Source organism: Somniosus microcephalus, chromosome 3 (assembly GCF_052327205.1).
Source record: "Somniosus microcephalus isolate GS21.2 chromosome 3, FLI_Smic_1.0, whole genome shotgun sequence".
NCBI classification, from domain to species: Eukaryota; Metazoa; Chordata; class Chondrichthyes; order Squaliformes; family Somniosidae; genus Somniosus; species Somniosus microcephalus.
Genome location: NC_140989.1, coordinates 25,356,119 through 25,383,520, shown reverse-complemented (window position 1 = coordinate 25,383,520; position 27,402 = coordinate 25,356,119).

Below are 27,402 nucleotides of genomic sequence, written 5' to 3'. Positions count from 1 at the left end.
ACGGAGGCGTGGTCTGGACCGAGTCAAGAAGATCAGAGACTGAATCTGTGAACTGTTTCCCGCAGAGACTGAATCTGTGAACTGTTTCCGCAGAGACTACCTCTGTGAACTGTTGTAACATGAAGTTGGATATGTTATGATGTTATGTTAATGGGGAATAAGTATGTTGTAAGCTAAAAAGGGAGGATTGTAGTGTATGTAACTGTTCTACCTTTAAGAGAACTATTGTATGTAACCGTCCACCTTTAAGAGAACTATTTTAGGTGTGGCACTACTTTATCCTGGCTGCTGTATACTGTAATACCGACGGTGACCACACCGGTATATAAGTGCTGTGGCAGAATTTATTGGGCAGATTCGCCCTGACCTTCGAATAGTAAAGTCCTGTTTAAGTCACTCTTGTAGTCTGTGTATTACTTCGCTATACAACCCACAGACTTTACAGGGCTCTTCCCCGTCCGAGTCCCAGGCCAACGGGGAAACCTCCCAGGTGGGTGGGATAGCTCCTCCCCTCAAGCAGGCTGCGGTTCCAGCCTGTGTGGTCTGTGACTCTTTGCACGCCTCAGGCTGAGGATTTTTACCCTCAGACCTGGCTTCGGTTGTTGTTTCTTTTGCACCCGGCTTAAATAGCTTGCACTGATTTACGTGAAACCATTTAGTGCGCCGGGGCAACTTCACTGCGTAAACCATGGGGCTGGCTTTGTCTACAATACTGTAGGGCCCCATGTACAGTGGTTCTAAACACCCCACTCGGGCATAGTTTCTCACCATGACCTGATCTCCTACTTCCCACTCCTGTGTCTTACGGGGTTCGAGCAGCAGTCGGTTGCCCTGATGCTGCTTTCCTATGTTCCTAGCCGCTTGCCCATAAATCTGTTTCAGGCGCTCCAAAAGGGTCTGGGCAAACTTGTCCCGATTTACCTGTCGGAGCTGACCTTCAGTGAGCACCGGGGCTAGTACATGGGTGGGGGTCCGCATGACTCTCCCAGTCATTAATTCGTGCGGGGAGTATCCCGTACTTTTAGACTGGCTAGCCCGGATCCCCATGAGGACTAGAGGCAGGACCTCCGCCCATTTCTGGGGCGAGTCCATCGTCTCTTTCCTCCGTTTTTCTTTGAGGGTGCGGTTCATGCGTTCCACAATCCCGGATGACTGAGGATTGTGGGCCACGTGCCACTTCCCTTCGATGCCTAAGAGCATGAGGGTGTTCTGCATCACTTGGCCGGTGAAATGACTCCCTTGGTCAGACTCCACAAATCGTGGTAGTCCCCACCGCGAGAACACTTCCCGGACCAAGATCCTGGCAGTACTAAGTGCCGTGGCTGTTTTGCATGGGAAGGCTTCTACCCATTTGGTGAACACATCCACCAGGACAAGGCAATACTTATAGCCTCCCTGGGCGATGGGCAGGGGCCCGATGTAGTCGACCTGTATCGACTGCCATGGTCCCTCTACTCTCCTGATGTGTCCCATGGGCACCTTCATTTTCTGGGGGTCTGGGTTGTTTGCAGCGCACACAAGACAATTAGCACAGAACTCGCGGACATCGTCCCGAAGTCCCGGCCACCATCCCGCCTGTTCTACCCGTTGCCAGGTGACCTCAGGCCCGGGGTGTCCCGCTCCTGGACCCTCATGGGCCAGTTGAAGGAATTCCCTCCGGTGCTGCTGTGGCACAACCCACTGTTCCTCTCGGAACAGCATGCCTTCCTTGATGGAAAGGGCTGCTGTACCGTACGGACCTTCTACTTCCTTGCCCTCAGTGATGGCATTGAGGACTGTTTTTAGGGCGGGATCTAGGGTTTGGATGGTCTTGAGGTCTGGGGGCAGTGTTACCCCTGTGGTCCCCTGATTCCCATCCCTGCCTCGGATTACTGCCATGGGTTTGGACCCATAGGGATCCCAGAAAATGCCGGCGCGGGCACCTTCCCTGGCTAGCGTATCCGCTTGCTGGTTACCCTGGTTGCGGGGTTCCGTGGAGGAATGAGCCTTCACCTTGTGGATAAAGACTTCCCCTTCCTCCCCCACTGCGGCCAGGGTCTTTTCTAGTAGGGGCTTCACAGTCAAGGGTCGCCCGTCCGCAGAGGTATATCCGCGGCGAGACCAGATGGCCAGGTATTCCGTACACGAGTTGCATGTGAACATGCTGTCCGAGCAAATCGTGTATGGGGTGGGGAAGATTTCGGGGTGTGTAACGACGTACACTACCGCGGACAGTTCAGCCTGCTGGGCGCTCATAGTGCTGGGGAGCTTAATCGCCAGGGCAATGTCTGCCGCGGGGCCATAAACTCCACACCCTGCGAGTCGTTCGCCAGCAGATACCGTGCTGGAACCGTCTACATAGATCTCGCGGCCCGTGGGATGTATCGCGGCCCATGGGATGTATCCCGGCCCGTAAACCTACGTTCACTTCCCATACCCCTTCTACAGAACACCACCGATGGGCTGTTCCGGGATATACCATGTTGGCCGCGAGCTTGGGCTCGCAGAGACCCTTCACCTTCAGCTCCATCTGTGAAAGGAGGAGGGTCCAGCACGCAATGCAGGCACTGCTTACTGTCCCATCCTTAATCCTTCCATCCAGAAGCATCCGGGCGGGTGTGTGATGGGTGAGGAGAGTGATGGGAGAGGTGCCTGTGAAGATCAACGACCTTTTCACAGCCCAATGCGTGGCCAAAAGATGCCGCTCGCAATTGGAAAAACTCCTTTCCACATCTGTGAGCACCCTGGAGGAGTAAACCACCGGCCTTAGCTTGCCGTGTCGCTCTTGAAGCAGTACAGCGCTCAGGCTATCCCCGCTAGCCGCTACCTCCAGGAAAAACTCTTCCCCTCCATCTATGGCCCCCAGAGCTGGCGCGGTCTGCAAGTCCCCCTTGAGTTTTTCAAATGCTGCCTGGCAACCCTCATCCCAGGACCACTCCACTCCTTTGTGTAGGAGTCGGAGCAGCGGGGCTGCTGTGGCTGCATAGTCCTCAATGAAGTCTCTGCAGTACTCGGTCAGTCCCAGAAAGAACCTCACACCCGTTACGGTGGTGGGGATTGGTAGATCTTGCACCGATTCCCGTCTAGCCTTGTCTATGGCTCTCTCTCCAGCGCAGATGGTCAGGCCCAGGAATTTTACTTCCTGCTGGCCGATCCGTGCCTTCTTTGGGTTCACCTTGAAACCTTTTCTGCCTACCAGCTCCAATAGCTCGGCCAATAGTGGACCGTGCTCCTCCCTGGAATCTGTGAACAGGAGCAGGTCGTCCACATACTGCACTAGCTGATTGGGCTGGCTGAACTCTTTTAAGCTTCCTGCCATACATTGGTGGAAAATGCTGGGGCTGTTATGGAAACCCTGTGGCAAGCAGTTCCAGGTGTACTGTTGCCCTTTAAAAGTAAAGGCAAACTTGTACTGATCCTCCCTTCTTAAAGGGATGGACCAAAACCCATTGGAAATATCCAGCACCGTGAGCGTGGTCGCGGATGCTGGAATACTCCCTATCAGGTCGGCAACTGCTGCTACCGTCGGCGCGCAGGCTGAGATGTTACTATTGAGGACTCTGTAGTCCACCGTGGCTCTCCATGAATTGTCCGGCTTCTTCACCGGCCACAAAGGAGAGTTTACGTGGGTGGCTATCGGCCTCAACACGCCCTGCTGCACCAGTGAAGACACTGCTGTCTCCATGTCGGGCTCCGCTTCCCTGGGGAAGTTGTACTGTTTTGGGGTCGGGCCATGGGGTCCCCGTCTACTCTGACCTCAAACCCGGTGACCCTCCTGCAATCGTGTTTGTGAGTGGCAAACGTAGTCAGGCGGTCTGACACGAATGCCTGCAGATCCTGTGGGACACTTGCTACCATGAGCTGGAGGTCGTAGCCCTCTTTTGGCTTCACGGTGCATAGGGTCCCTTTACCTTCCTTTTCTGGGATGATGACTACCTCGCCACTGTAAGAATTCACAATAATTTACAGTTCTGAAGATTAATTTTTTTTGATTAAAGAATCCCTGGGCGTTGTGCTTTTAAATTTCCAGGGATAAAAATGGCTTTCGCACCACATGGCCGAAGACAAAGGACTTGGAAAGCAGCTTTCTGTGTCTGGAAGTAAGGTTCAATGGAGCTGCCAATCAAAGGGGAGCCCCCACCCCCCCCCCAAGCAGCAGGACAATTGATGCCTGTTTACAAAACGTTACCACAGGACAATGCTTTGTTTACAAAGCAATTGAATGCTATTAGCATTCGTTTGTATATTGAGTGGATACATCTAAACTGCAGAAGAGACTTTTGTATCTTGAATGGGAACCGTTTAAGAACTGAATGGGTTTTAAATCACCTAGCATGCTGGACAATAGGGCAGTTGTATTTCCCTTTTGTTTCAGCCCAGGGAGCTCCGGAAGACACATTAACCCAGTCCAACCACTCTGAGTTAGCCAATCACAGCTTTCTCTTGTGTATTGGACCCTTTGGGCGGGAATTTTGCACACAGCCCTTGCAGGGCAGAACGGCAGGACCTCACCAGGTATAAAGATTGCTGCTGAGAAGCTATCGCTCTCTTTTACTTCGCTGGACCACAGGTGAGCAGGGTGTTCTGACTCCTCGGCAAGGCAACCTAGCAGGAGTTAAGGGGTGGTGATTTAAGGGAATTGCTAAGATTGTTTAAATAACATTGTAGCCATTTTATCCCTCGTTTTTGCCGTCTGCAACCCCCTGTTATATAGTTTTACTGTAATTACTGTGTTCGTGTGGTATAGTTTATTCTTTGGATTGTAGTTTATTTAGGTAATAAAACTTGATTTTTCTCTCATCCAAACCACTTGTTCCGTTTTAATATCATTAATTATAAGTTCCTCCACTCAGAACTGAAGGAGGGGTAGCGATTCGAAACCGCTGTTTGTAAATTGGTTTAGAGTGCAGCAGCAAAAGGCTGTTGACCAGGTGAATTACCGTAAACCAGGTAAAAAGTTGGAATTGGTCAGAGCTCAGAGGCAAAGGCTGCTGGCCAGGTAAATTACCATAAACCAGTTAAAAGATGCCCCCCTTACAAATGGCGAGCCAGGTAGGAGTGGAGGCAGTTTTTGATTTAATAAGTGGTCTGGATCTGGAGAAAGCATCAGCTATAGTTTCTCTCGTTGTTTTCAGTATGTGGGTAGCCCTGCGGATGTTAGCAGCAGCATGTAGGCTGACCTATCATGGTATAGGTGGCTGGGTTAAGGAGGGTGAGAAGAGGGTGTAGGAGGAGGTTAAAGATGCCAAGAATCGGGAGTCCCAGCTTGAAAAATGCCAGGCGGAGGTAGAACGCCTCAAAGAGGTGTATGAGGCCAGAGCTAGTGGAATGGGAGTGCGGGAAGAGAATGCCAGGCATTTATAGAGCGCCTTGTGCAGGAAGTCACAGAGGCTAGGGACAATGAGATGAGGCTACAGGAGGAAAACGCACACCTCACCCGAGAAGCTAGCGAGGGAGAGAGCCATGCGAGAAACAAGACAGAGTTCCTAAGGTATCAAATCATAGAAGCAAAGAGGAGTGAGATGAGACTGCGGGAAGAGAATGCCCGCCTCACCTCAGAAGTGACAGAGCAGGAGGAGAAGTTTAAGGAAGTAAAGGCAGCTTATAAGCTGGCCTGCGCCCTAAGGTTTGAGGAAGCAGATCATGGCCCCTGTAGGGCAGAGATAGAAAGCCTTAACATGGCTTTAAAGGTAGCAAGGGGGATGATTTGTCTGATCAGCCCGAAGGCAGGTCAGCTGGACTTTACTGGCAGCCCAAGTAGAACCATCCCACAGGCAGCACCCAGAACGGTGCTGGATTGGGAATTAGAGACCCCAAGACCGCAGCCCACAGCTCCGAGTCTTGAGGAGCTCTGGCAGCGAGGAGGGGTGGACAATGGGGTGGTAGGAGAACACCAGCAGGTCCCGCTAGGCAGGCGGGGACCAGGACCAGTGTACCCCCTCCAACAACGGAGGTACGGTCCGTCCGTGAGGAGTGAGTCTGAGAATAGGAATCCTCAGCCCACAGCAAGTTCGAGTTCACAGGCAAGCACTGTGGCTTGTGTGGGGGGAGGAGCCATTCATGTTCAGAGTAAGCTGTTTAAGCCAGGGAACAGGGAAGGAGAGTTCTGGGACCCCTGTAGGGCAGGTCCAGTAGCAGAAATCTGGGACAAGGGAGGCACACAGGGGATAGTTTTGGCCCCAGACAAAAGGCAGGTCCAAAATTCCCCATTTAAAGCCACCTGGGTGAGGGAACATGAGTTTGCTGTCCATGCAAGTTCAAGTTCACAGCCTACAAAGACAGGCAATGTGGCTTGCTTCCAGGGAAAAGTTGTCCAGCCTACCAATTGGAACACTTCACTACCCCAGTGGGACCCTAGTTTTGCCCAAAGTTCAAATTTAAAAGGATTATGTGGCTCAGAAATGGAGAAACAGCAGCCTGGGATTAGAAATCAGCAGGCTGCTGCCCATTCATTCACTGAAACTGCCCGCGCATGCGCAGTCACTGGTCTGGAGACAGGAATCCCCAAGTCTTCCGAACAGCAGATTCACGCAGGTGCAGTGGCCTGTTTAAAGGGACCAGCTTCCCAGCCCGCTTCTAGAGTGATCCCCCCCCCCATGATGTGGGACCCTGGGGGGGCAGGGATAGCAATCCCTCTTGCAGGAGACATAGGGAGGGAGCTGACACCAGGTTTTAAATATGGGGAGGAAAATTTCCAGCCACCAGCAGCGGGTGGTGAGAGTATACCTACCCCCAGCACAGGAGTGGGCAGGGAAAAGGAGGCAAACTTGGAGTACCGGCAGGCTGCCAGGTATCTTATACAGTGCAGGCTGTTGGCACCAGGGGGAGAAGGCTCCCAGCCAGCTAGGGCTGTGACCCAAGCTCAGGGTCCGCCAGCCAAAGTTTCCCCCACTGAGACGCACCTCAGAAGGTCTCAGCGGGCCCGCGAGCCCGAGACAAGATAGTCACCCACTTTACAGTGGAGTAAGGCGGTCTCCCGAACCAGAGAGAAGCCAAAGAACAGGGGTCCCTACTCAACAGCCATAAACTGCAGGGGACCAGAGACAGGAGGCAGTCCAGCTTCGCTGCAGCCAGCAGCAATCTGCGACAGTGCCAGAGATTAGTCTGGCCGTCCGGAGACGGGCGGCATCTGTATTAACATAAGAACATAAGAACATAAGAAATAGGAGCAGGAGTAGGCCAATCGGCCCCTCGAGCCTGCTCCACCATTCAATAAGATCATGGCTGATCTGATCCTAACCTCAAATCTTCTATCACTCTGCATCCACCCGAACCCATGTGATCTCCCGGGAGAGGCGAAAAACCAGCTAAAGACCCAATGGCCAATTTGGGAGAAAAAAATCTGGGAAATTCCTCTCCGACCCATCTAGGCGATCGAAATTCTTCCAGTAGATCACTCTGTCCCTATATTTTCTACAGTACTTACCTTCTGTAAAGGCGATCTCCACCCCAGCCAGGAACAGGAATAAAACCATCTCCTGAAATCTAACACAGAAGTAGAACACAGTAGGAGCAGAACAAGGCTACACGGCCCCTGGGCCCACTCCACTACCCACAGGGCCATGACCATTCCGAACCTAGACTCATGTCCAATTTCCTGCCCGCTCCCCGTAACCCTTAATTCCCTTTACTTCTAGGAAACTATCTATTTCTGTTTTAAATTTATTTAATGATGTAGCTTCCACAGCTTTCTGGGGTAGCAAATTCCACAAACCTACCACCCTCTGAGTGAAGAAGTTTCTCCTCATCTCAGTTTTGAATGAGCAGCCCCTTATTTTAAGATTATGCCCCCTAGTTCTAGTTTCACCCATCATTGGGAACATCCTCACCGCATCCACCCGATCAAGCCCCTTCACAATCTTATACGTTTCAATAAGATCGCCTCTCATTCTTCTGAACCCCAATGAGTAGAGTCCCAATCTACTCAACCTCTCCTCATATGACCACCCCCTCATCCCCGGGATTAACCGAGTGAACCTTCTTTGTACTGACTCGAGAGCAAGTATGTCTTTTCTTAAGTATGGACACCAAAACTGTATGCAGTATTCCAGGTGCAGTCTCACCAATACCTTGTACAACTGCAGCAATACCTCCCTGTTTTTATATTCCATCCCCCTAGCAATAAAAGCCAACATTCCATTGGCCTTCTTAATCACTTGCTGCACCTGCATACTAACTTTTTGAGTTTCATGCACCAGGACCCCCAGATCCCTTTGTACTACAGTACTTTCCAGTTTCTTGCCATTAAGATAATAACTTGCTCTATGATTTTTGGTGTGCATATAGCGTGCTTTTAAGGTGTATTTTAAGTTTTGTTGACATAACTAGTTTTAAGTTTAAGTTTAAAGAGTTTAAGTTTCCATGTGTGCCAAATGTTTGCATTTTGTTCCGAGGTCGAGGGACCCGACCATGTCTCCACCTAAGGCAGCAGGTCAGTGAGACCTGGCTGCATGTCCTTTTAAGTTTTGCAGGTGATTGGAAAATGAAGCAGCCATGTTCGCCCAGCCCGAGCTGGGCATCGAATGAAGATATGGAGACAGAATGTTGGGGATCACCTCGCCACTGGACGAATCCAGGAGACCCCGCAGCGATCTTCGGGAAAAACCGGACAGGGTCCGGAGGAACTTGCCTACTCCTCCTACGGGGAGGAGATGGCCCCAGCTGGGTGGGGCACGGCCCCCAACCCAGCACCATCCTGACCGAAGTTCACTTGCGGGAGACCTCGCTGTTGAGGAGTCACGATGGGGAAGCGCGGGCGTCTTGTGATAGGGACGTGTTCCTCGGGGGTGGGTGGTGATGGCCCGGGAAAGATCGTATAGGGAGGGGGAGACCCAAGAGTCGCATGGGTGCGGTTGGGGGAGGGAGGAACTCACCCAGGGGCCCACAGGCAAAGAGGGTAAGTGTCGCTGGGAAGGATGAGTGGGTGGCTGGATCTGGGTGGGGCCAGGGAGAGCTACCACACAGGCACCCATCATTTTTTTGCAGCCAGTCGAGGGAAGATGGGAGGGGGAGGGGCTGGGAGTCATGATCCCATACTCTCCGGTCTCGGTCTGTGCCAAGGTAATTTTAAACGTGAGGGGTACCCCGCCTCCACAAAAGGACAAGGGAACGGCTCGGGGCTGGCGGAGCAGGCTGGTCTGTAAATCCATTCTGCCTGTTTTAAAGTTTAAGACAATCAACAGGGGGGTGGAATGTACCTTTACTGCCCGGGTGGGAGGAGCAATACCCACTCGAATTTCACGACCCACCATCGGCACGTGATGGTCAGGGTTTATTTAAGCATGTTGTTTCAAATGTTTAATTTTTTTTGTATCTTGTGTTACAGCCCCAAGTTGAGCAGAGGCATAGGATCCTCTCCATGCTTGGGATCATTTTGTGACAACTCCAAGTTGAGCAGAGGCGTAGGACCCTCTCCGTGCTTGGGATCATTTTGAGTACATTTTGCAATAAGTTATAATGTAAAAGGTTTTTGTAAATTTGGTTTACATTGTATAATGTTACAAGCGTGTAGGGGTATGAGACCCCTTATTGAAAACTGAAGTATCTGTAAGATGCCTACCGTACCATGGTTTTTTTCTTGAATTTAAGGGGAATAGACGGGACAGGGATCAGTGGCAGATAGCTATTAGGTAAATACAGGGGATGGTTGTTTGTGAGGGGTCAGAAATTATTGTTCATTTCTTCAAGAGGATACTACAAGCAAGCTGGAAGTATCCAAGGGTGGACTGTAAGAATTCACAATAATTTACAGTTCTGAAGATTCATTTTTTTGATTAAAGAATCCCTGGGCGTTGTGCTTTTAAATTTCCAGGGATAAAAATGGCTGTCACACCACATGGCCGAAGGCAAAGGACTTGGAAAGCAGCTTTCTGTGTCTGGAAGTAAGGTTCAATGGAGCTGCCAATCAAAGGGGAGCCCCCACCCCCCTGCAGCAGGACAATTGATGCCTGTTTACAAAACGTTACCACAGGACAATGCTTTGTTTACAAAGCAATTGAATGCTATTAGCATTTGTTTGTATATCGAGTGGATACATCTAAACTGCAGAAGAGACTTTTGTATCTTGAATGGGAACCGTTTAAGAACTGAATGGGCTTAAATCACCTAGCATTCTGGACAATAGAGCAGTTGTATTTCCCTTTTGTTTCAGCCCAGGGAGCTCCGGAAGACACATTAACCCAGTCCAACCACACTGAGTTAGCCAATCACAGCTTTCTCTTGTGTATTGGACCCTTTGGGCGGGAATTTTGCACACAGCCCTTGCAGGGCAGAACGGCAGGACCTCACCAGGTATATAAGATAGCTGCTGAGAAGCTATCACTCTCTCTTTACTTCCTGGGACCACAGGTGAGCAGGGTGTTCTGACTCCTCGGCAAGGCAACCTAGCAGGAGTTAAGGGGTGGTGATTTAAGGGAATTGCTAAGATTGTTTAAATAACATTGTAGCCATTTTATCCCTCGTTTTTGCCGTCTGCAACCCCCTGTTATATAGTTTTACTGTAGTTACTGTGTTCGTGTGGTATAGTTTATTCTTTGGATTGTAGTTTATTTAGGTAATAAAACTTGATTTTTCTCTCATCCAAACCACTTGTTCCGTTTTAATATCATTAATTATAAGTTCCTCCACTCAGAACTGAAGGAGGGGTAGTGATTCGAAACCGCTGTTTGTAAATTGGTTTAGAGTGCAGCAGCAAAAGGCTGTTGACCAGGTGAATTACCGTAAACCAGGTAAAAGGTTGGAATTGGTCAGAGCTCAGAGGCAAAGGCTGCTGGCCAGGTAAATTACCATAAACCAGTTAAAAGATGCCCCCCTTACACCTCTCTTACCCGTGCTCACTCCCCAGAGACAGTGATTTCTAAGATCCACGAGAATCCCGTGTTCCACTAAGAAATCGGACCCAAGGATCCCTTTTCCACCCTCCACCTCCCACTTTGTCAGTATGCACTTCCACGTGGTGCGGAGTGGTCCTAAATGAATGGAGAGAGGGATGGAGAATGCGCCAGCCTGTTCTTTACCTGTGAAGCCTGACAGAATATATGGAACCCCAGTGGACAGAGGTGAGGTGGTAGGGTTAGCTGTGTGGATCACGGTGCAAGATGCCCCGTATCCAACAGATAGGTCCCCCTTTCCTGCTCTACTTCCATCTCCATGAGGGGTTGTCTCCATAAATCATATCACAGCGAGCACAGGTAAACGGGCTGCGTGGGCTCCAGTCATTGGGGTGAAACGGTCGGGTTTGTGAGAACGACAGGACCGGTGGTGGCTGCTACCCTCCCCTGCGAGATCATAAGAGACCGCATTGTCTCTAAAATTGATTCTATCGCAGCGGGATCTATAGCTGCACCAGCTCCTTTTCCTGGGATAGGGGCTGTGGCTTGGACCTGGACTCGTGCTGAGGCGGCGGTCTGGGCTTGGGCTTGGGCTGCGGGAGATCTTCCCTTATTATCCTTCCACGGATTTTTACAGTCCCTGCGCCAATGTCCATCCTTCCCACACCCGTAGCAATTGAGCTTGGCCTGGGGAGGACGATTCCCCTCCTGATGCCACTCCTTTTTGCTTGGGGCTGTGGGTTTTGCCTCATGCACTTTTCCCTTAGAGGGAGGTGCCTCCTGACTCCTGCAATTCTTGTATGCAATGGTGAGCTGTTGGAGCACTGTCTCCTCTGTGGTACCGGGACCTTGGGGGTCAAACCAAGATTTGGCTTGGGCCTGTATCTGTGGTGAGCTGTTGGCAACCAGGCAGCGGAGCCAATGAACCCGCTGAACACCATTCATTGCGGCCCGTTCCGGCATGCCCGGACAGCTGCGTCGATACACTGGCCACAGCCTTTCTGCGAAAACCCGTGGGGGTTCTCCAGTTAGCTGCACAGTCCCTTCCACACGGAGGAACGGATTGCCGTCGTCAACTCCCATAACCTCCAGGACCTCATCCCTGAGTTCCACATACCCTTTCCGTCCCCTCTTACTCCCGTCTGAGAGGCACTGAAGGATTGTGCTATCCAGGGAGAACAGCAACACCTTCATCTGTTCAAGATCATCACAATCATTGACGGCGGTTGTCTCCTCTATCTCCCTGAAATGGACTGAGGGATCTCCCTTCTCGGTGAGTTTTGAGAGGTGGCTCACCATCGCTCTGAGTTGTTGGGCACCGTGGGGCAGCACGATCTGGTTCAGGAGGGGTCCGTCAGCACCATTCGCGTCGACGGGACCGTACCTCTGGTGCCGAGTAGGACACATTGGTGCCGGCTCCGGCTTTACTACCAGGGGTTGTTCTCCCTCCTTTTCCACCTCGGCTTCCTCCCCTTCTACCACCCCCGCTTCGGGCCAAACCTCATTATAGCTCAGCGGTGCTGAGGGTTCAGTGGCTGGTGCCACAACTACTTCGTGTGGAATCGGTCTTTTGGATTCCTTCAAGAAGTCTATTTGACTCGCTTTTGGGCTTACGAGGCATACCATGCCTTTTGCCTTTGCCCGGGCCATTCTTAGGTTTTCTAATGCCTTCTGGCAGGGGCCGTGGTCTGCACTCTCAAACCCGTTCTCAATGGCCAGCTTGTAAGCTGCCTTGATCTCTACTACTCTCTCCTCCTGCGCTCTTAGCTGTTGTGCGAGGCGGGCGCTTTTCTCCCGCACCCTCGCCTCATGCAACTTTGCCTCAGTAACCTGACATTCCAGGTACTCTATTTTAGCCTGATGTTGGCTGGCTACTGTTTGGCATTCCTGATTCAGCGCGTGAAGCGCTGCGATGAGTTTTTCCCCACCCATGGCCTTTTCCTCTATCTCTGAAGCCTGGGTTTTGATCTTGGCTGCCTGCGCTGCAACGACTTTGTCCAAAATCTGGACTTGTCTTTTGTAGCACATCAGCCACACTGCCTTCTCGACTGACTTCTTATGTTCTTTGCTCTCTGTCCACCTGATGGCTGCGTCTACCGGACGCCCATCCAGTAAGAGATCGGAAATCCACTGCTTAGTGAGATTTACCTTGCCAAAAACATAATCCGCTATCCTCTCATCCATAACATTTCGTCCATTTAAACCTGGGTCTAATACATTGCAATCCTGCTGCCAATGTCCTGTCGCGGTCGCCATTTTCTGTAAGGGGTTTTCGTTCGCAGAGGTTTCTCTCTCCAGAGGCCTTTCTCTCTTGCACAGTAAAAACCTTGAGTGGTTCAACCCACTCGCCCCTTAGGTTCTATACACTGGACTTTGAGGCAGGAACTACAATGTAGAGAATACTCTATAGATCAGGTTTAATGAAAACGAAATGAAATTTTATTGCATAAAGGAACAAATTGTACATGGGAGGGAAAAAAACCCAAATCATAATACAGTACTAACCAACATATCTACAGGCATGTTATACTTTACAAAAGTCATCACGAAATGGGGAAACACATGGAACATCGAGGGACAACAACTCATTGTTAAAATTATACCCAAAATGCCCACCCCCTAAGCCTAGCTAGATCAGATTATGAGGGGCCAGAAACATGCTCACCAATCCAATGAGAAAGTATAAGATTTTGAAAGGTCTGCGTTTTGATCCTCTCAGGCGTCCTGTCTCCACGTGGTCAATGCTGTGGGCTGTGACACTCTCTCTTCTTCCTTGAGGTGAAGGTCATGGACAGGCTGGATGCTGGCAGGCCTGGACGTCGGCGTGGACGGAGACCAACTGTTTGACCATGGTTAGATAGGTTTCTTCTGGAGGGCTACTGTCCTTTGTCTCATCAACGGCCCGGGGTTTGTTGATGATCTCCCGATGGTTACCCCGGGGCAGGACACGGACTCGAATCACCTTCTGGACTGGTCTCCGGATCGACGTTCCTCCACGGCTCTCGAAAAGGCAAGCTAGCTAAGCCAAGCTGCGCCATGCTACGCTATCCTCTCGCTACGTTCCAAAAAAGCTGCAAAAGCTGCCCAAGCTCCGATGGCTTCCCCGGGACTCCAGTTATACTTCTCAAAGAAGCCCTTATCTCCTGCCAAATCAAATCAATCAAATCAAATCAACTTTTATTGTCATTGTTAGTGCACAAGTGCAGTACAACGAAATGTAGGCTTGCGGCTCCCGAGAGTGTACATTTAGATTAAGACATTTAAACATTCAACATACATTTGGCTTGTAATACATTAACATAAACATAACCATAATAAAGTGCATTGGCAGATGTGCAGGCTTTAGAGTTTATTTGTGGAGTTCAGTAGGATGACAGCCCTGGGAAAGAAGCTGTTCCTAAATCTGGTCGTACGGGTGCGAATGCATCTATAGCGTCTCCCAGATGGCAGGAGAGCGAACAGACTGTGGCTGGGGTGGGTAGGGTCTTTGATGATGGACCGTGACCTCCGTAAACAGCGTTTCTGGTATATGTGCTCTATGGTCGGTAGCCGGGTGCCGGTAATGCGTTGGGCAGTTTTGACTACCCGCTGCAGGGCTTTCCGGTCATAGTAGCTGCAGCTGCCATACCATACTGTGATACAGTTTGCCAGCTCTATTGTGCAGCGGTAAAAGTTAGAGAGGATCAGGGGTGACAGGTTACATCCCTTCAGCCTCCTTAGGAAATATAGGCGCTGCTGGGCCTTCTTCACCAGAGAGGAGGTATTGAGGGACCAGGAGAGGTCTTCCGTGATGTGGACTCCGAGGAACTTAAAGCTGTCCACTCTTTCCACCACAGCCCCATTGATGTGGATGGGGGGGTGTCTTCCACCTTTAGACTTCCTGAAGTCCACAATGATTTCTTTGGTTTTCTTGATGTTAAGGGCCAGGCTGTTATCGGCGCACCACTTCACGAGATGCTGGACCTCCTCCCTGTAGGCTGACTCATCATTGTTAGTCAAGGTTAGTCTTTGTTTAACTTTTGGCGGGCTTGTAGCACAGCGGGGTAGTCTTTGTTTTTAAAGTATCTTCGGGATGGCCGGTGTTAGATCCGGGTATCTTAATGTGGTGTCCTTCAATAATCAGACAAAGACTGCAGGGAATGATCAACAGGTGTTTACTGAATGAGGGTTCAAACTGCAACTGACTGTACAGAGCACCACTCAGGGTTTATATACAGGTGTGGTCACTGCCGGTACTACAGGATACAGGAGCTGTAAAAAGTAGTTCTCCCCCTTAAAGGTACATACATTACAATTCCTCCCCTTTTAGATTAACAGTACCATAACACTCATTTAACAATTGAATATCAAACTAATTACAATTAACACTTTTAACATGCAACATTAACTGGAAATAGTCTATTTATAAATTCAGTCTTTGGGGAGGCTTCCTAATTCTTTCTGGATAACGCATTTCCCGATTGTCTCGCTCTTGGTGCGGAGGCGATTCTAACACCCTGTCGTCAGTTGATTCATCAGCTTCCAATGCTATTGTTTCTGAGGTAGATGCAACCTGTACGTCGGGTTCCTCACCAGGTACGTATGGCCGAGACATGGGGTTGACTCGTTCCAAACTGGCAGTGTTTCGATAGCTTGCGCAGTTCCGTTAAATACTCAGCATTACTTTCATCTTTATGCTGGTTCCTTTTGTGAAACTTAAATCTTTCTGCTATCAGCAGCGGTGTGGGGTTTAAGTGGTCCTGTAGGATTGACACTATGTTTTCAAAACCCTTTTCTACTGGCTTCTCTGGGGTTACTAGGTTTCGTAGTAAGCCATACATTTTTGCCCCCATTGAATTCAACAATACCAGCGCTTTCTTGTCATCTGGCACTTCATTCGCCTTGCAGTATACTTCTATGCGTTCGCCATATGTCGTCCAATCTTCGACTTCATTGTCGAACGCTGTGATACTGCCACTCTTCGGCATTTTTGGGTGTGGTTAGACTGGCTTAAAATGGCGTCTCCCGTGCTTTCCTTTCTTCCCCGCTGTGGCTTAAAATGGCGTCTCCCGCGTTTTCCTTTCTTCCCCGCAGTGGCTTAAAATGGCGTCTCCCACGCTGCTGCCAATGCCGCTCTCGGCGGTCCTCCTGGCAAATGGCGACGCCTTGTGGGCCTCACGCGCTGCTCCTACACTGCTGCCAATGCCGTTCTCTGCAGTCCTCATGGCAATGGCAGCACCTCGCGTTTTCCTGCGCGCCTCTCTCCCCCGTTGACGCTGCTCGGCCCCTGAACACCGGCTGTGCTCTGCTCTCTCTCGCCTCTCTTCCCCCGTTGATGCCGCTCGGTCCCGAACACCGGCTGCGCTCTGCTCTCTCTCGTTGACGCTGCTCGGCCCTTGAACACTCGCTGCGTCCTGTGTGCTCTGCCCTCTCTCTCTCCCCCGTCGATGCTGCTCGGCCCTTTCTGTGCCGCTCGGTCGGCTCTAGCCGCCGCTGTCCGGGAAGGGTCTGCGCAGTACCTGTTGCCAGCCCGTTTCGCTGGACCACCGTGGCTGGAAGGCCAAGCCTGGCTCTCGACAGCCTCCCCTGCGATGCCCGTGTTTCTGGACTCGACCTCCTTATGCAGAGTTGCAGGTAGGTTCGAATCTTCTCGTCGCCAATGTTAGATCCGGGTATCTTAATGTGGTGTCCTTCAATAATCAGACAAAGACTGCAGGGAACGATCAACAGGTGTTTACTGAATGAGGGTTCAAACTGCAACTGACTGTACAGAGCACCACTCAGGGTTTATATACAGGTGTGGTCACTGCCGGTACTACAGGATACAGGAGCTGCAAAAAGTAGTTCTCCCCCTTAAAGGTACATACATTACAGCCGGTAACTGCCATCTCTGGTCTGGAACGACCCTGTATTGTCTTTAATGTCCTTCTGATGTCTTAAACGGTGCTTGATGTTCCCCCTATGAATATGAAACTGTTTCCCTTTGTCTGGGTAAACATTTTGATGGCCTTTATCTACAGGCCGATCTGATCGGATCTGCATCCAATCTATATGTATGGGGCTCTGTCTGGTTTCGTTTTCCCTGAAACAGCCTTCCAGAACCTACTGTGGGCTGAATCCACAAAAAGCTGTCTGGGGACTACAGGAACCATTTTAAAGTGTCCCAAAAACTGGTCACGGGTTTCTGGTGGCCATTTTGTGTGTCCCTTTTTCTGGGCTTCTTTTAAAACAGTCTTTAAAAGTTAAGGCCTTTTCTGCCAATAGACCCTTATAGGACAATGTTCAATTTTGCGAATTCTACAACCTGCATGCTTACTTTCAGCGACTGGTGCACAAGGACACCCAGGTCTCATTGCACTTCCCCTTCTCCCAATCTATTGCCATTCAGATAATACTCTGCCTTCCTGTTTTTGACACCAAAGTGGATAACCTCGCATTTATCCACGTTATATTGCATCTGCCATGCTTCTGCCCAATCACCCAACCTGTCCAAATCATACTGGATTTTCTCGGCATCCTCCTCACAGCACACACGCCCACCCAGCTTTGTGTCGTCTGCAAACTTGGAGATATTGGCCCAGAAATTCGGCTCTCCCCGGGTGAGTACGCACGGGGTACTCACCCGTAGGCCGAATGGAATTGCCGGTTTCCTGCATGCACTGTGCATGCGTGGGAAACCGGCACTTCCGATCCCCTGAACGAAGAGGTTCAGAGGTCAAACACGCGCGCAGGGGAGGCTGCGCGTGCGCTTTGAACTTAGGCTTTTTTTACAGGTTTTCCCGGGAGGGTAAGCCTGCAGGATTTACACATTTAAAAAGCAGGCGTAAGGCCTGCTTTTTGCAAGGTAAGTGGTCAATTAATTAAAATTAAAACATTTTTTCCACAGGTTTATTATTTTTAAATACTTTAAAGCAAGGTAAGTTTATTTTTAGCCCCGTTATAATATAAAATTATTTTTTTCAAAAATTTAAATTATTGTTTAAAATAGTTATTAAATAAAATAGTAATTTATAGTTTATTTAAAAAGTGTGATTTAAAAAAAAATTATTTGCAGCTTTACTGCTATTTTGGGCCCGTAGTATTTATAAGTTTTGACAGGTCTACCTGTCAATCTTATGAATGGGCTTTTCCCTCCTCCGATTGGCTGCCCATGGCTCACGTGATTCCAGGGGACGCATTGCACTAACTACGCCCCTGGGACATGCAAGCACAGCGCGCCAGCAGCTGGGCCAGGCCCCGGAGTGGAATTCCATGAGGCCCTACAGCTCAACTGCTGGCGCGCAAGGTAAGTGCAAGTCGGGGGCTTACACCCGCGGGAAGCCCCCGACCCGAATTTCTGGTCCATTACATCTAGTTCCCTCGTCCAGATCATTAATATATATTGTGAATAGCTGGGGTCCAAGGACCGATCCCTGCGGTACCCCACTAGTCACTGCCTGCCACTCGGAAAAAGACCCGTTTATTCCAACTCTTTGCTTTCTGTCTGCCAACCAGTTCTCTATCCAAGTCAATACCTTGCCCCCAATCCCATGTGCCTTAATTTTACATGCTAATCTCTTATGCAGGACCTTATCGAAAGCCTTTTGAAAATCCAAATACACCACATCCACTGGTTCTCCCTTATCTATTTTACCAGTTACATCCTCAAAAAATTCCAGTAGATTAGTCAAGCACGATTTACTTTTTGTAAATCCACGTTGACTTTGTCCGATCCGGTCGCATTTTTCCAAGTGCTCTGCTATTACATCCTTATATAATGGACTCTAGCATTTTCCCCACTACCGATGTCAGGCTTACCGGTCTGTAATTCCTTGTTTTCTCTCTACCACCCTTTTTGAACAGTGGGGTAACATTAGCTACTCGCCAATCCATGGGTACTGTTCCAGAGTCTATCGAATTTTGGAAGATGACCAGCAATGCATCTACTATTTCTAGGGCCACTTCCTTAAGTACCCTAGGATGTAGATTATCAGGCCCTGGGGATTTATCGGCCCTCAATCCCATCAATTTCCCTAACACCATTTCCCTACAAATACTGATTTCTATCAGTTCCTCCCTTTCATTAGACCCTATGTTCCCCAACCTCTTTAGGAGGTTATTTGTGTCCTCCTTTGTGAAGACAGAACCAAAGTATGCATTTAATTGGTCTGCCATTTCTTTGTTCCCCATTATAAATTCCCCTGATTCTGACTGCAAGGGACCTATGCTTGACTTCACCAATCTTTTTCTCTTCACATATCTATAAAAGCTTTTACAGTCAGTTTTTATGTTCCCTGCAAGCCTACTCTCATACTCTATTTTCCCCCTCTTAATTAATCCCTTTGTCCTCCTTTGCTGAATCCTAAACTGCTCCCAATCCTCAGGTTTACTGCTTTTTCTGGTCAATTTATATGTTCTCTCCTTGGATCTTATGCTATCCCTAATTTCCCTTGTTAGCCACGGTTGGGCCACCTTTTTTGTTTTATTTTTATGCCAAACTGGGATGAACAAATTCTGTAGTTCATCCATGCGATCTTTGAATGTTTGGCATTGCCTATCCACCATCAACCCTTTGAGTGACATTCCCCAATCAATCCTACCCAACTCACACCTCATAAATCGTAGTCTCCTTTATTTAAATTCAGGACCCTAGTCTCTGAGTCAACTATTTCACTCTCCATCTTAATGAAGAATTCTATCATATTATGATCGCTCTGACCCAAGGGGCCACGCACAACAAGATTGCTAATTAATCCTTTCTCATTACATAATACCCAGTCTAAGATGGCCTGATCTCTAGTTGGTTCCTCGACATATTGGTCCAGGAAACCATCCCATATACACTCCAGGATTTCCTCCTCCACAGTATTGTTACTAATTTGGTTAGCCCAATCTATATGTAGATTAAAGTCACCCATGATAACTGTTGTGCCCTTATTGCACGCTTCTCTAATTTCCTGTTTAATACCATCCCTGACCTCCGCATTACTGTTTGGAGATCTATATACCACTCCCACTAATGTTTTCTGCCCCTTGGTGTTTTTCAGTTCTACCCATACAGATTCCACATCATCAGAGCTAATATCCTTCCTTTCAATTGTGTTAATCCCCTCTTTAACCAGCAATGCTACCCCACCTCCTTTTCCTTTTTGCCTATCTTTCCTGAATATTGAATACCCCTGGATGTTGAGTTCCCAGCCTTGGCCGCCCTGGAGCCATGTTTCTGTAATCCCAATCAAATCATATTCGTTTACCTCTATTTGTGCAGCTAATTCGTCCACCTTATTACGAATGCTCCTCGCATTAAGACACAAAGCCTTCAGGCTTGTTTTTTTAATGCTCTTAGATCTTTTAGAATTATTATTTACTGTGGCCATGTTTGATTTAAACCCTTAAGAGTCTGCAAAGGGATATAGACTGAGTGAGTGGGCAGTAAGGTGGCAGATGGAGTATAATGTGGGGAAATGTGAGGTTATTCACTTTGGTAGGAAGAATAGAAAAACAATATTTTTTAAATGGTGAGAAACTTTTAAATGTTGGTGTTCAGAGAGATTTAGGTGTCCTTGTACAGGATTCACAGAAAACTAACATGCAGGTACAGCAAGCAATTAGGAAGGCAAATGGCATGTTGGCCTTTATTGCAAGGGGGTTGGAGTATAAGAGTAAGGAAGTCTTGCTGCAATTGTGCAGGGCCTTGGTGAGACCACACCTGGAGTACTGTGCACAGTTTTGGTCTCCTTATCTAAGGAAGGACATACATGTCTTAGCAGTGGTGCAACGAAGGTTCACTACAGGAAACTCTTTATTATCTGGCACCAATGGGACCAGTGTGGTGCCGGTTTATCAAAAAGTCCAGATTACAGAGAGGTATCGTTTAAAAGGAATAAGAGCTCCGTACACAGCAACAAATCCAGGCTTCCCTGTTGCTTAGCAACAGGTGCAGGAACTCCGACCACAGAACAAGCGTCCCTGTTGCTTAGCAACAAGTGCACGAACCCCAGTTACACAGCCACAGATCCAGGAACGGCCACTAATATGAAGTAAAACTTACCTGAACCTATTCCTGAATTTTGCCGGTTAACAGAGATTTTAGGTGCCGGTAAATCGAGAGTTTCCTGTAGATTGATTCCTGGGATGAGAGGGTTGTCCCGTGAGGAGAGATTGAATAGATTGGGCCTATATTCTCTGGAGTTTAGCTCTCATTGAAACATATAAGATTCTGAGGGGGATCGACAGGGTAGATGCTGAGAGGTTGTTTCCTCTGGCTGGAGACTCTAGGACTATGGGACATAGTCTCAGATTTCTGTAGATTAGTGGCTGCTTGTAAATCTCTGGCTTCTCCTCAAAGTCAGGAAAACCATCAGGAAATTACTAGCTTCCTTTTACTGTTTTTTTCTATCTGTAAGTTGGGATTCAAAGTATGACAAACACGTGGCGTGTGCACTTAGTTTTGAGATTGTGGAACGGCATGAAGAGGAAATAGAGGAAAAGAAGCGGGCTTCATGAGGGATATAGGTATTGAGGTACCAAGGTTTCCTTCTGCCTATACCATGCCACTGGGTCCATCACCAGGAAACTCCCACACACGACCTTCCTTCCCACTCGAGAAAGGTGACAGGACCAACCACTTTCCTTCGCAATGGTTTTTAAAGCGAAGAACTCAGGCAATTCTTAATCTTGACAGAGTGCTGTTGGTCTTTCAGAGGCAGATCATTACAACAACGACAACTTGCATTTATATAGCGCCTTTAATGTAGTAAAAGGTCCCAAGGCGCTTCACAAGAGCGTTACCAAACAGAATTGGACACTGAGACACATAAGGAGATATCAGATGGGCAGATGATCAAAAGCTTGGTCAAAGAGGTAGGTTTTAAGGAGCGTCTTAAAGAAGGAGAGGTAGAGAGGCGGAGAGATTTAGGGAGGGAATTCCAGCATTGAAGGCCCAGGCAGTTGAAGGCACGGCCGCTGATGGAGGAGCGATGAAAATTGGGAATGCGCACGAGGTCAGAATTGGAGGAGCGCAGAGATCTCAAGGGTTGTAGGGGCTGGAGGAGGTTACAGAAAAGGGGAGGGGCGAGGCCATGGAGGGATTTGAAAACAAGGATAAGAATTATAAAATTGAGGCTTGGGTTTGGCTGGGACCCAATATACACTGCTACTGATCACTGGGCGATATCTGGGCATCAATGTGTCGATGGAGGAAACTGATGGCAAGAATAGAAACATAGAACATAGGAGCATGAGTAGGCCATTCGGCCCCTCGAGCCTGCTCCGCCATTCAATGAGATCATGGCTGATCATCCAAATTCAGTACCCAGTCCCTGCTTTCTCCCCATATCCCTTGATCCCTTTAGCCTTAAGAAATATATTTAACTCCTTCTTGAATATATTTAATGAATTGGCCTCAACTGTCTTGTGTGGTAGAGAATTCCACAGGTTCACCACTCTCTGGGTGAAGAAATTCCTCCTCATCTCTGTCCTAAATGGCTTACCCCTTATCCTTAGCCTGTGACCCCTGGTTCTGGACTCCCCCGCCATCGAGAACATCCTTCCTGCATCTGTCTAGTCCTGTTAGAATTTTATAAGTTTCAATGAGATCCCCTCTCATTCTTCTAAACTCCAGCAAATATAAGCCTAATCAACCCAATCTCTCCTCATACGTCATTCCTGCCATCCCAGGTATCAGTCTGGTGAATCTTCGCTGCACTCCCTCCATGGCAAGAACATCCTACCTCAGATAAGGCGACCAAAACTGCATACAATACTCAAGATGTGGTCTCACCAAGGCCCTGTACAACTGCAGCAAGACATCCTTGCTCCTGTACTCGAATCCTCTCGCTATGAAGGCCAACATACCATTTGCCGCCTGCTGCACCTGCATGCTTACCTTCAGCGACTGGTGCACAAGAACACCCAGGTCTCGTTGCACTTCCCCTTTTCCCAATCTATTGCCATTCAGATAATAATCTGCCTTCCTGTTTTTGCCACCGAAGTGGATAACCTCGCATTTATCCACATTACACTGCATTTGCCATGCATCTGCCCAATCACCCAACCTGAATCGGAGAGGCAGGGTGCCTCTGTCAAAATTTAGGTACGAAGGCGCAGGACATCGCAAAGGCTGAAGAATGTTAAAGAGAAGATGAGGTAGATCAGGAAGTAGTGACTCAGTAACACAAAACTTGGATTTAAAAACCCTGAAGATTGTAGAAGGAAGGCACAGCTGGTGGAATGGGCAGACACGTGGCAGATGAAATTTAACACAGAAAAGTGCAATCTGATACATTTTGGTAGAAAGAATGAGGAGAGGCAATATAAACTATAGGGTACAATCCTAAAGGGGTGCATGAACAGAGAGACCTGGGGGTATATGTGCACAAATCGTTGAAGGTGGCAGGGCAGATTGAGAAATCAGTTAAAAAAGCTTACGGGATCCTGGGCTTCATCACTAGAAGCATAGGGGGAAAAATTTGGTTGTTTTGCGCCTCCCGCAAAGCAACTAGCACCCGGGTGCGGCGCCGCTAATGCCTCCCACGAAATTCAGCGGGAGGTTAGCGATGGCAGTAGCCAGTAGCGCCCAGCTGCGCCTCCGGCGATGACATCATCACCGTGCACAGCACCCCGCTGGCGCCCCGGCCGCAAACTTGGCTCGCGCCCCCTGACCTACTGCCGGACGCTGTGTCCAACAGGGTCAAGGTGGCATTTTTGGTGACGGGGTGGCCATTTGTTTTGGCCCGCCTGCCAGCAGCTGCCCCCCTCTCACTTCCGCCTGCGGGGTGCTGGCCGCGATCGGTCAGCCCTGCACTCCTCTTTTGCCAGCACCCCATTCCCCAGTGGTCCAGCAGGGGAGGGAGGCCTGTAGTACCGTGGCGCTACGTGCCGACGTGCGTGGCGCTGCTGCACGTAGCACCGCGATATTCAATGGGAGCCCCCCAAGAGGGAGGGGGAGCGCTTCTAGTGCTTGAGGCGCTACCACTCAAATTCGGGCGCGGGGGCACTTACTTTCTCAAGGAGCTAAAAGTAGTGCCCCGGCGAAGTTATCACCCTAAAGGGGGCAGGACCCAATTTTCAGCACATAGAGTACAAAAACAAGGAAGTTATGATAAACGTTTATAAAACACTGGTACGGCCTCAACTGGAGTATTGTGTCCAATTCTGGGCACTGCACTTTAGGAAGGATGTGAAGGCCTTAGAGAGGGTGCAGAAAAGATTTACAAGAATGGTTCCAGGGATGAGTAACTTCAGTTATGTGGATAGACTGGAGAAGCTGGGGTTGTTCTCCTTAGAGCAGATAAGGTTGGGAGGAGATTTGATAGAGGTGTTCAAAATCATGAGGGGGTCTAGACAGTGTAGATAGAGAGAACCTGTTCCCATTGGCAGAAAGATTGAGAACCAGAGGACACAGATTTAAGGTGATTGACAAAAGAACCAAAGGCGACGTGGGTAAAAACTTTTCTACGCAGCGAGTGGTTATGATCTGGAATGCACTGCCTGAAAGGGTGGTGGAGGCTGACTCAATCGTGGCTTTCAATAGGGAATTGGTTAAGTACCTGAGGGGAAAAAATTTGCAGGGTTACGGGTAAAGGGCGGGGGAGTGGGACTAGCTGAAGTGCTCTTCCAGAGAGCCGACCGCTTGAATGGCCTCCTTCTGTGCTGTAACCATTCTATGATTCTATGATTCTAACTGAGGTAAGGAATTCCACAATTTTGAGGTCTGGGGAAACAGTGAAACAAACTCTAGTAGGAGATAGTTAATGGACACATGAAAAAGGAAAGCACGATGAGTCTTGGGGTAGATTTCCCAGTTGGCACTGTTATTATACAAGTGTTTGGCCTCTTCTTAAGATACACATTTGCACATTTATTAAGAACAGGACCAAATGCAATCGGAACATGGACGAGTTGGCCTTCCTGTCACAAACCATTCCTCCCATGTAAAGCCATACTAGTGATGATTGCGTTATTTTCCCAAAAATATCACGGAAAAATCTACACACGAAGCACACCACACACTGTGAACATCTGTAACACCTAAAAATGTAGCAAAAATACCCTCTATCAGCAAACACAATGCTGGCCGAGAGTCCTGTAAGAAGTTTATGAGTAATAATGGAATAATGTTTCCCTCAAATATTCAGACTTGTTAGTACTTATATTTAAAGTTACAGAGCACAGAGACCTTCCTCACAGCGCTCCAGCCAGTAAGCTGGAAGGAGTGAAGGTAGATGCATGAATACTCATTCTTATCTCCTTATGATGCACCCTGGAATATAATTCCTGTTAGGATTCCTCGATCTTCTGCTCCAACTTCAGTGGAAGATCAGCGGGGACCTCCGGAGAAATGGTGGCAAAGGTCGCTCACACCATTTCTCCAGCGTTTCCGCCACTCTCCCGCCGAAATTACATCAGGAAATTGGGAGAAACGCTCGAAGAAATTATTGGCATCAAAGGATTTCCCCCAATGGCTTAGTTGTTAAGGGGGGTCACAATCTCAAGTAATGTAAGGCCAGAACTAGGTTAGATGTTTGGAGGTTCTTCTTTTCCTCGGGGAATAATGGATGTGTGGAACAGGCTGCCGACTCGTGCCGGTGAACACTGAATTCGCTGAATTCTTTGAAAGCAAGAGCCGGGCCTGTTTCTGGCTGGGGCGGAGACCACCTCGGATAAGTGGTAGGTACCTCATAACAGTGATCAGGGTGGTCAGAGTGGTCTCCTGGGCTAGTTTTGATCTTCTAAAGGGGTACGAAGAGGCGCGTTAATGAGGCCCGTCCGTTAAAATCGACTGGGCTTCCTGCTCCCGGACTGGGCCGGACGCTCACTAGGCCACTTTTCCAGGCTGGGTGTTAAAGTTCCCACCAAAGCTTGACAAAGCACTGTAAACACATAAGGACCGGAACCATTATTAGTGCCAGCAGACTTAGACTTGGCACACAAAGGGCTCCCCTCACACAATTTTGTGAGGCTTAGCCTCTTTAACTAATTTTAACGTGAGAAATGAACACAGAGATCACAGAGAGGTAGCTGGTGGAAAAATCCAGCACTTAAAGGGCTGCCACATGCTATTAAAGGAGAGGGGATTTTTTTTTTCAACTGGACACCCTCGTCAACCAAATGGAAGCAAAGACAGATCTCATCCCCGGGTGGCACTGTCTAGGCCAGTGAATGCGCAACCTGGGCTAAGAATGGGTGCACACGGTAGCCTGAAGGAATAATTTCATCTGCCTTCCTTGCCCCCCCCCGATTGAGTTATCTTCCTTGTCCAAATTGTGCTGCGTTATCGCCGCTTCCGAAGGAATTCCCATTCTGAGAACTCTGTTCGCTGCCAGTTAAATCGTAGCTCCGAACAAAACTGTAGCAAAAAGGACTAAACGTTTTACAATGCGAAAAAAAAAAAAAATCTGCCCTGCACAGCATCAGCGATTAATGTAGTTAAGGAAACGAAGAATAATGATTAAACTTAGATTTGAAAAGCCTACTTTAACAGGCCAGGCCAGACCAGCCAAAGGTTAGGCATCTATTTTATACAGACGAGCTGTGCTACTAGGGAGGAGCCAGTTAAAGTGTGAGACCCAGCTTAGGCCTCGTTAATGTAATTTTCATAGGTTTTAGTGAGGTTCCCATAGGCTGTCAGCGCAGTTTTCCAAAAGCTGGCTGAAACATAGGGCGCGATCTTGCCAGCCCTGGGAGGTGGGTTTGGAGGCGGGACTGCCAGGAAAATGGCGGAATCTGGGGGCGGGTGCCCAACCTGGGTCCCGTCTCCTTGGAGGCGGGAAGGGGATTAGTGCCACAGGTAGTTAACAGGCAGATAAGAGGATTATCCCCATTTTGCCCACACAAGTGCAGGCTTCCCGAAGGCTGCGAACCCCGCCAGGGTCACCGAGGCGAGCAGTGGGTCTGCGGGGGTCGGAGGGGTGCAAAAGTGCGCTGTGAAAGTGAGTGATGGGTGCAAGTGTGGAGAGGTGAGTATGTGAGGTAAGTGGAAAGTGTTAGAAAAAGTTTACTTAACCTTTGTTTCTTCCTGTAGGCTTCAAGAGTTGGGGATGCGGAGAGTCTCGCACCTCCATGGCAGAGATGACAGATGGCTGCTGCATTCTCCAATGCAGCAACCATCTAATTTCTGCTAAAGAAAGAGGTTTGATGAGGTCTTGAATTCAAGAACTCATCAAACTACAGAGAATGTCAGTGTTTGACAGCTTCACAGAGCTGTGAATTCAAGAACTCACCAAACTACAGAGAATGTCAGTGTTTGACAGCTTCACAGAGCTGTGAAATGTCACACGCTGATGTTCTCTGTAACCGGCTTTCCTTTAACTGGCCTGCTAAACCCGCTGGGCGGGCTTAACAAGGTCAATCAAGGGAAAACAGCGCGGATTGACCAGAAGTTGATGGAGGCGGGACTAAAACCCAACAAGTGGGAGCCCCGCCCCCAAACGCTCCCCATTGGCAAAATCCAGCCCATGGTGTATGTGCAGCGCCTCAGGCCTGTGCACCCCAGCTCACTATCTAGTAAGGCTCTGTGCTGCCTGCTGGGCCTTGTAACATCAGCTTATGCGGATAGTTGAGGTAGAGCGAGTTCCTGTAAAAGTATTCTTACAGAAATGTACACAACGGTACTGTGGTGATTTGCAGACCCACA